Source organism: Sinocyclocheilus anshuiensis, unplaced genomic scaffold, assembly GCF_001515605.1.
Source record: "Sinocyclocheilus anshuiensis isolate Anshui unplaced genomic scaffold, SAMN03320099.WGS_v1.1 scaffold1339, whole genome shotgun sequence".
Lineage (NCBI taxonomy): Eukaryota > Metazoa > Chordata > Actinopteri > Cypriniformes > Cyprinidae > Sinocyclocheilus > Sinocyclocheilus anshuiensis.
The window spans coordinates 183,942-195,015 of NW_015539932.1; the positions used below are offsets into that span (position 1 = coordinate 183,942).

At 37.3% G+C, this 11,074-nt stretch overlaps 1 protein-coding gene across 1 annotated transcript in view; it reads right to left on the reverse strand.

Moving 5' to 3' along the window:
• LOC107686886 (retinoic acid receptor RXR-alpha-A) overlaps nucleotides 1–11,074 on the reverse strand; it is a 124,126-nt gene that overhangs the window by 94,828 nt on the left and 18,224 nt on the right. The gene's annotated exons all lie outside the window — the stretch shown is intronic.

An 11,074-nucleotide genomic window follows, 5' to 3' on the forward strand; every position in this document is an offset into this window, starting at 1 on the left:
TAATTCCGAGTATGGGTCACCATACTTGGCCACATGTCACTTCACTTATTAATCAAAACGTTTTTCATATTACGGCTCATACATGGCTAATATTAAAATGCTATTCAATTTTGTCTACACATATTACAACTTATAAGTTATATAAGGTTTATATTATATAAATATAATAAAAATTATCATTATTATTATTATTATTATATTGTATATAATAATAATAATTATTATTATTATTATAATTATTATTATATTGTATATAAGAATTATTATTATTTATATAATACTTTATTTTCTAATGCTACAAGTAAATGGCACTGGTAATCAAAATCAATCACAATATGATCACAATGTCCAATATATACAACAAAAAATAAATAAAAAATATAAAATAAAATGATAAAAGATAACTGTTAGATAAACAATATGGTACTGCTGTAATTTGTACCCCTTAAAAGTATTACCACTACAGCAATACACAAGACAGAAATTGTTGACCACTCAGTCACATCTTGCACAGAACGGCACGGCCGGCGGATTCGACGATGGAGTGGCCGGCGGGCGTGCGGCAACCACATGTGACGACCCTGGGCTGGACTCCGCTTTGTCCACGGGGCGTTTAAACGAGGCATTTTAGGAGGGCGTGGACAAGTCTTAACTTTTATAAAGAATATCTCTTTGGGTTTGTGACTTTAGTCTTTGCAACTTCAGGGATCTTATCTATGCACGAACAGCTTGTAACACTCCAAAGAGAAAGGAAAATTTGAAATTGCATCATATGACCCCTTTAAAAATTCCTAGTTTTGCATCTCTATTTAACCCTCTCCAGCTTTGTATCCACAACCTAGCAACACGGGTCTTCAAAAAAAAGGGCTTAACACTAGTGGGTGTCTTCAGTTGGCTGAAATGATGTGTTTTCTCTAAATGACAAAGTGTGTGTTTGAGTGTGGTTCTGTGTAGGTGTGAAAGGGTTGTGCCACTAACAGTTTTGACCACAGACGTTACTCTCTGTCTCACATTGAATGTTCATTCTGAACATGGCACGGACTCAGCAGACACCCTCAAGACCACAGTCACACATGCTGCATCTGACTGCTGTTTGTCATGGTGCGGTCTCGCTGTGTATTTGGTTTTTGTATATTTGCATTGTTATACATTTTTCACAATTTTTTAAATTTTTGCGGTGATACATTAATTAGCGACCTGATCAATGTATTATAAAGTGAACATGATATGGCTAATAATAATATTTTGAATATAAGTCGAATTATGTCATTATAATGGGGTGGAGGGACAGCATTTGAGAAAGACAGAAAACAACAACAAAATAAAAAAGAGACCGAAAGGGAGAGGAGGGGCCAGGAAGGAAGGAGGAGGCAGTGGTAATGAGGTTAAGGGGGAGATGTTAAAGATGGCTTCTGTACATCAGGGCCAGGCCTGCTGCAGGGCACATACTGGAAACAAGGGCTTTACTTTCTGCCCAACGCTTCGAAAAGTTCCTTGGGCAAACAGCATAATCAAATTTGTGTGATTGGACTCAGTGAAGAGAGAGCTTTCTTTGATGAAAGCTGAGACAAGGAAGCGTTTAAAATCCTGCCGCCCGGCTCACATCTGTACCGTTACTGAACACATGATAGGAGTCTGATCTGGAGAAAAGAGAGCGAGAGACATGCTTATAAAAACGGATTTATTTTGATTTTTACATCAAGTCAAACTGACCCTAATTTGATTCCAAATAGACCTGTCGCAATAATCAATATATCGACTTATCGCGCAATATATGTATGACCTCAATAATTTTTGTTGACGCAATATATCGCCCATTATATTTACTTAAAAATTAAATGTCACCATGTTTTGTACATTCCACTTGCGCCTGTGTCTTTTGCAGCTTCTCGTACATAACGTGGTGTAGTTGGTGCTAGTCCAAATTTAAGGAATCTAATATTTTGATACTTAATTTCCATGATCTATATATTCTTAATTCTTATTAAAAGTTTGTTGTCATTTGGAAGTGTGTAGGCCTTCTTGCATTATTATGCTGTTACATTATGATTATATATTCAGTGGCATAAAATGGTCTTTAAAATTACAATAATATTGCTTATCGCAATTATTTCTGGGGCAATATATCGCACAACAAAAAGTTGTTATCGTGACAGGCCTAAATCCAAATGAACAATGATGAAATACAGCTAGTAGTTAGAGGAGTGGGCTGAGTACATCCTGTACATCCTGTTATATGTCTAAATGGGCTAAGCTTGCTGCAAGCTGCATCATTAGACAGAACATTAACCCTATCACTATCCATCCGGTATTTTGCTTGGTCAAACAAATAACTTAGGAAACATACACTTTGACTGGAAACGTGCAACAACTACTGTTTAAAAGTTTGGGGTCAGTAAGTTGTTTTTTTTTTTTTTTATTGAGCAAGAATGCATTAATTGATCAAAAATTTACAGTAAAGATGTTTATTTTGTTACAAAAGATTTCCGTTTTAAATAAATGCTGTTCTTTTGTATCTCAGTTTTCACAAAAATTCTGTTAAATGTTTTCAAAATTGTTTCTTGAGCACCAAATCAGCATATTAGAATGATTTCTGAAGGATCATGTGACACCAAAGTAATGGATGCTAAAAATTCAACTTCAATTGCATTTTACTATTTGAAATTATTAAAAAATTATTTTAAACCGTAATAATATTTCACTACTGCTGTTTTACTTTTGATCAAATAAATGCAGCCTTGGTGAGCATAAGAGACTTCTAGCAAAAACATTAAAACTTACCAACCCAAACTTTTGAAGAGTAGTGTACTAATCAAAATTGAGTGACACTCTTCTGTTATTACAATGAGTCTTTAAAAATATCTCAAACTGATAAAAACTGTGGTATCAAACAGGAAATAGTAGCTTCTCCACAGAGTAATCCAAAAACACTAAAGTTGGGCTTGTTAGCTTAAGTCTGCAACATTTAAATAAAAAAAAACTGATGACAAAGTTCAAAGTTCCTTCTGATTTCTAGGGCTGGATTCCTACTGAGAATATAGCATATAATTAACACTTAGCTAGCCGTGAAGGGATGGGGGTTTATTTCAAACTCACAATCAACGTTTCACCATAAAGTTGAATACTGAAGAAAAAAAACATCCGAATTCAATATTAGTTGAGGGCTGCATGCATAAACAGAGTGCGACCAGTATAGTCTGATTCACAAAGAAATGACTCCTATGAGTGGGTTCTTTTAATGAATCCTTTAAAAACGAACTTCAAGTTATCAGTACTTTTGTATGCCTTTATGTGCTTTCTAGAACATCAACATTTTGGTGCCTGTTCCCTTGCCTTATATGGACTGATAGAGGTGTGGTATTTTTCTAAAAATGTTCAAGTCTGATAAGTAGGCCTATACTTTGGTGCACCAACTAGATCTCAAAAACACACACATGCAAAATACTCAGTGCTTAAATCTCAGTATATCAACATGGCACCTGTGTCCACATCTCTCATATGATGGCAAACACACATTTATGCAAAGATAAAGAAATCTGAGCGTTTGTACTGCATGTCTGTTGACTGCATTGAGTCGCTGTGCTCACAATGAGAGCGAAACTAACACGACAGGTCAAGTGGGGCAGCATGAGGCAAGATTATGATCCAGACGAGGATTGCAAATAGTTTGCTGAGCAAAGACTCCAGCCTACGAGCATGTGCTTGGAAATGACAGATGAAGAGAGGACCTCATGCGGAGCTCATAAGTGATGATGTTCATGTGAATCACTTCCTGCAGTGGCTAATCAGAGAGTGGACTTGAATGAGTGTATTTCACACCAACTTAACTGTAAAATGGAATAAAACGTGCTTTGGAATCAATGAGGGCTTTCAAGGACTATTTGAGTTATATTAAAATAGCATGTTTTTTAGTTTAGATACCAACCAGATGTGCAAGTCTGAGTGAAAAAGCTGACACAAGTCTGCAGTCTTTACTGTTTTTCTCCATCTGCATCTCGCAGGCATCTGAAAACAGAAACATTAGCTGGCAATGTAAATAGAGTTGTGATTGCAAAACCACGCAGGTTGCCACCCCTATTGCGGCTGCCTGTTATTGAATCGAATGCATATCGATGATAAATGAAGCGCATGCTGTTTTAATGTATGTGGTAATGACATCAAATCCATTTTCTTGTAAAATAAAGTGATTATAGCTCCTTGTAACCTGAAGCACAACAAAACAATGACTCAATGGACACACAATAAAAACTGGAGACAGAAAACATATGCAGATGCTATGGCTGGGTCAAGTTGTAAATAAAGAGTAGGGATGCACCGATACCGATACTAGTATCGGGTCCGATACTGAGCTCCTGTACTCGTACTCGTTAAAATGCCCCGATACCAAATGCCGATACCACACAGCATGTGATAAGTGCCATATTCAGACAAAGAAACACCGACAACCGACAGCAGAATTGAGTTATTAGAGATTAAAGATGTCTACGAAGTATATGTATGCAATGAATATAAAACATTCAGTATTAATGCCTGTATAGCTGATGTGCGCGAGCTGGTAAGCAAATCACGCTGAGTGGATTGAGCGTGCAGCGGCGCAGATGCGCGAGCTTGTCGAGTGAATATCCCTTTCTCACAGTTTGAAGAAAGTTTGTAGTTTGGTCGGATATGTCAAAAAGTAGTAAGTAAAACAATGCACAAGTTACAATTGAATTACCATCCAAATGTAAAAAAAACAGTTCATAAGTTTATAATTTGTTTTTCTATAGAATAACTACAGTATACACTATAAAACTATAACTACGCCTACAAAAAAAATTACAATTGTATAAAAAAAAATTAAGTTACCGACATCTGGTGAAAATGTCATGTCAACAGCACCTTTAGAAATATATTTACTGAGAAAAATGGTGACGTGTTCAATACTTATTTTACTGACCCCTTTAAAGTGTGACAAACATGCAAAAAAATAAGAAATCAGGAAGGGGGCCAACACTTTTTCACACCGCTGTATATATATATAATATATATATATAATTTTAGCCATTACACTGTCATCACAGTAAACTCTCTAAAACAAATGGTTCCTGTAAATGCGTTGATTTAAAACACTGTGAATGAACCATAAAATGATCAGTGTGGGTGGACATGACCCTAAGGCAGTCTAATTATACAGTATTGGTCACAGACAAGCTAGTCATTCTGACCACCAAATTATATAATTTTGCACTTCACTAGCAGATACATAGAATATAAAAAAATGTCCTTTTCGTGGAGGCTATATGAAAAGCAATGGAAGGAGCGGAGTGAAGGGAGAATTGGAAGGAGGATGGAATTCTGAGAGAGGGAGAGAAGGAAAACTAGGTCAAGTCACATGACTGAGCGATCAACTGTAAGCAGGATTACATTTCTACAGCATGTGCCCATTTACAAAACAAATGTTGACTGCAGTTTTATCTGCATTTTGTGAAGGGCTGAGCCCAAGAATGAGGGGAAGGGAGCAGCTCCAGATCAGCAAGGTGCGAGAGACGTCTGTGCTGTGTACAGTGAGTTAAACAAACCGTGCCAGAAGCGGTAGCATCCTCTCAGACAGAAGAGAGAGACCGTTGTCCGAGTGGACAGGAAGATGCTGTCAAAACTGAACAGCACAATTCGGCTTTAAAATTTTCCAAATATACATCACCTGCCATTTTCCCTATGGATCAAGCATTGGGGGTTATTTTGGGGTCTGTATATAAATACACACATACATAGGTATAATTTTCCTGGTTAAAGCTGAAGTGTGAAATTTTTCAATACTAACATCACAGAATTAGGGGGAAAACACTTTTTGAATTACATCAGCATTTAGATGTGAGCAATAACGTTTGTATCAACGGATATTAAAAATACATTTTAAAAATAGTCAGAATGTCAGAGCTATGATGAACTATGGATACTAAAGAGATCACAGTCATATTTTTCACTCTGATTTAATGACGGGATCACTGTAGGTGGAGTTTCTAGGCAGTAACTGGTTTATGATTGGATTAATCTGAAATGTGTGTAAATTTAAAATCTAAAGTTTTTATACATCATGGTACTTTTTTATTTTAATCACTCTAAAGTATTGCTGTAAAGGAAATAATGGAGAATAAATGATTATTATTTTTTGTGTGTGTGTGTGTGTGTGTGTGTGTGTGTAAGATTCCCTTTTAGGTGTTTAGTTAGGTAGATATGTCTGTGTGCAAGGATTGAATTGTGGTTGCTGCTGTAACGATATAATTTCCTGTGAAGGATTAATAAAGTATCTAATAATTAGTGCTGGGCGGTATGACCAAAAATTTATATCACGGCATTTTTCAAAATTATACCGGTTTCACGGTATATGACTGTATTTATTTTTTTCCATGCATGACCAGGTGTTACCCACTTTCTACTGATTGAGAGAGGAAATACTGCAGTAGATTGACTTAGAATACCCTATTTTACTGTCATGATGAGTGAATATTGCAGAAAATTCCACATTAATAGTGACTAAACACGACCCATTAATACATGTTAACCAGGCGTCACTCTCATTTATAATCGCGACATCGTCTGATAAAATCAACATGCATCTACACTAAAGAGCGGTGACTACTATGACTAACTATGTGGTGGTTTTGGCTATATTACTTTTTGTCTCATGCAGAATACTGCCTGAGTCTGAGTAATAAACTAAAAAAAACAACAAATAAAAAAGTGCATAATATTATCAGATGAACTATGCTCATATTTATAATTCCAAACAGTCAGTAAGCGACAGGTGCTTGGAAACACAGTTTTGTACTCATTTACTGACGAGTCTGCTGCAGTACGGCCAGCTGAATGCGATGCTTCTCTACCACTCGCGTGCCAGTACTTGCGACATCTTCCAAATGAACGATGGCTAAGGTTTATCCAAAAAAGTCGCTAGGTTTGTCAGTATGTATATTCTATGGAAAAAAGCCGTTAAAAGGGTCTGAAAGTTGCTAAATATAGTCCTGAATAGGGATGGGCATTCGATTAAATTTTCTTAGTCGATCGTCGGGAGAATTAACGATCGACTATCGATTAATCATTAATATTTTTATAATAAAATTAATTATTTCACTTTTATAATTAAAAAATGCAACGAATACAAAAATACAGCGTGTTTTTCCTCGATGAGACCTTTATTACAAGATCAACTTGTGGCAGACAGTTAAACTACGTTCAGTTAGGCAAACCGAACATATATGCGCGTGCATATGCGGTGCTCTAAAGCAGCGGAACCTGCAGCTGCGAGCCGGCGTTCTTAAACAGAGACCTCATTTGTTCCAAAATAATAATAATAAAAAAGAATCATGTTAAACAATAACTTAAACAAAAAACATAATAATACTTAGATCTGACAGGTTTTGTCAAAATGTAACTCAAAACTATCCAAGCCAGAAGAAAGGGCCAGATATTAGCCTTCCTAACAATTAGGCTAACTTAACAAATTAGGCTACTTAAAGCCTCGTGAAAAATAACTAACTTTAGTAACTCGCATACAACTTCTGCACCAGTCTACTGATTTTTGTTGAGAAATATAAGCATGTTGACATGATCTGGGGTCAGACGCGACCGCAACCTGGTGACCGTCAGTCCAGCCGCCGAAAACACCCGCTCTGAGGGGACTGACGTTGCCGGGATGCACAGGTACCTCCGCGCTAACTTGGCCAGCCCGGGGAACCTTATTCCGAAATTCATATCATAAGAAAAATAAACACCGGTATTCGGTATGAACCGGAATACCGCCCAGCTCTACTACTACTACTACTAATAATAATAATAATAAAAAGATACATGTAAAAAATGTACATATTCAGACACTACATTAATGACGTCATTTAAAATCACTTTAAAATGCATACAAATTTTTTTTACAAATTAATAGAAAATTAATAGAATTACTGACCTAAGATGATCCACAAAATAAATGTAAAATACATGTATGTGACGAGAGGGGCGGGGCCGAGAGCCGTGGGAACGGAGCGAGGCCGGTGGAGGAAATGCTAATGCGCGACATTGGACTAGAGAGGACCAGGCCTGGACTTTATTTTGTGTTTTGTGTGCGGCAGTCGTCCGCGAGGGGCTGCCACTTTACTTTCGTTTTGTGTTTGTTTATTTTATTAAAATCTAATTTAAATGTTCGCCAGTTCCCGCCTCCTTCTTCCCGAACTACGACCGTTGTTACAATGTTGTTCATGCTTTAGCCATAAATCGAGACGAGGTGACAGAATGTGTTGCAAAAAAAAACTGTAGCTGTGTCTAGGGAAGTGTAGTTAATGCAGGGTGACATCTTACGAGAAGCAAATGTCATGGGTCTAAGCTGACAACACGCAGAAAAAAATGTGCGAGACTGTCAATCAAACACACATTGCAGATTCATCCAATCATACGTTTGGTTACACCCTAGAAACTCCGCCTACAGGGCACCAATCACCCAATCAGAGTCACAAATGCGACTGGTGATTTCTACTAAAACCTCAATGTACTTAAATGCCAATTTATGAAGTCAAACAAAGTCAGGGTCAATGTTTACTCTCAGACCTATCAATCACATGACACAATGAAAATCTTTTTTGGAAGATTGGTAAAGCCAAGTCAGCATTCAAGCAAGAATGAAGAGCCCAAATAAATATATACAAATAGCCTTGAAAAACACAAAAACAAGAGACCCCAATATCAGATACTAAACAAGAGTGACAGAATGTCATTTAGGTTTAGGAACAAAAGGGTGTACTAAAATCTGAATGAATGTAGCAGAAGCGATTGGTTGGACTGAAAAACCTACTTCAAAGAAACCTACAAGAACACAAATGTGAATACAACCCATTTGGCCCCTTCCTTATCCATTGATAATGTATGAAAACACAGTTTGAGAACAACCCACTTCGCCCAAAAGCATTTGGTTTGTTTGGTTCAGTTCAGGGCAGCGATTGTTGATACATGCCGTGCCCATCGTGTTCTAGGAACGCTGATAGAAAAATCCTGATTTGTGCTGCGTTGGAGGATGTGGTGGGGTGTGTGCAGCAAGGACTGGGAATTAAATAATGTAGAGAGGCAACACACACACACACATTCGCGCACACTCGACGATGATGTGCATCAGCCTCTCCCTGCTATTCCCGATGCAGTCAGGCAGAAAGATCTAGGCCATCTGCACAGCAACACAGAGAAAATAGCTCTGCGCGCAGACAGAGGGGGACACGATTAACCAACTGGCTGCATTTTTCCTATCTCTCTGAGTAAGAGACAGACAGAGAGCGCTAAAATTGAAATGGGCTTTTAGAAATAAAAACACACCTCTTTAGACGTCCGTCATAAGCAGGCACTGGAGAGAGTGACAGTGCAAGAAATCGGAATGGCAGAGGAAAAGTTCCCACCTAATGAGGTATGACAGTCCCGAGTCGGAAAGGTAAAGGAAAATATATCGCTTTAAAGCCCCTTATGTGCGACAGCATTCATAACTAGACCTGCAGAACTGGTTCTCAACCTTTTTGTGCACTATATAAATAATTATTTTGATTATTTTTTTGTCCCCTATCAATGTGTGAAGTAGGCTTGCCACGATAGACGAGGTTGACGGTGATACCGTTGTTATGCCGCAACACCGGTTACGTCACTTGCCCACCGCGGCACCGACTCCCACTGTCGTTTAGATTTTTTTATAGTAATAAAAATAATTTAGTTCAGTAAAAGAGCAGACACTACAATTAAAAACTGAACGCGGCTGCTCAATGCAGCGTGCCGAACGACAGTCGCATCACAGATCAGACTTCATTTATCCAGTGAGGAGAGTGAGTCGAGCTGACTGACAAGAAGAGTGGGGTGAGACAGACAAGATAATGGTGGATGATTTAGTTTCGAAACGAAATGCAAAAGTGCCTGTTTGGCAATATTTTGGATTTTGAAAAGCCTGTTGACTAAACAGAGCAATAGATTTTTTTTTTAAATTTAACCACTGTATTTTTTAAATTAACACAATTTATTGAGACAAACGACAAATATTTTTTGTTTTAACAATCAAACACAAAATTAAAATTAAACCAATATCTCATTTCTAATGTTTTATATGCAGATTAAATAGGTCTTAAAGAAACTTTTGTCTTGACTCCCGAGACCACAGGAGGGCACAATGAGCAAAATAATGCAGCGCATTTAAATTGTCAACACAAGGAAGTAACTCTATAAAAAACGTGAATTACGTCTAAATTAACTCATAAAATCAAATATAATTTCGTAAATTGCATAAACAATTATGGACAAAACAGCATCATGTATTTATGCATTGCTTAATACAAAGAGCCGAAGCGCCATTCACACAGACTGCATTTAAAAACATAAGAGACGCAGTGAAAAAGGAATAAACCTCCACAAATTCGAGATGTGTTTTCGAAAAGTTTAAACTGTTTTAACTTTGCATGGCTTTCTATACATCTCTTCTGTGTGACGCAAGAGCAGCAGTCATATTTGTCCGTCTAAAAAATGCGTTGAATATGCGTTCTGTGTGAATGGCTTGGTTTCGGTTTTAACCTAATCAAGATCTTCTAGGCATTGAGCTACTATTTTGAAAGATGAAGCTCGCGATTATGGTAAGGGGCGTTACATTTCCGACGAGTGCTTGCGGTGTTCGGCCAATCACAATGCACTGGGTCAGCTGGCCAATCAGAGCAGACTGCGCTTGTCGGAAGGAGGGACTTTGTAGAAAACGAAACGTTTGAGAGAGGCGGGGCATAGAGGCATACATTACCTACAATAATGTACAGTATTTGAAAAATAATGTGTTTTTTGAACATTAAAGCATGTCATCATATTCTGTTACACCAAATACACAAAATAATGATCTTTAAAAAAGCATCATATGACCCCTTTAAATGGGGATGATTGTACTGAGAATAACTTTCATCTTTTCTTCAACTGATTACGGTTTCCGTGCTGTTTTGATGTATTTTAAAGAGTTGGCATTCAAAAATAAAACTGCTGGATGATAGATACTCTTCATTCTTTATGACAAATAAGATAATGTGAATTACAGAATGTACAACAT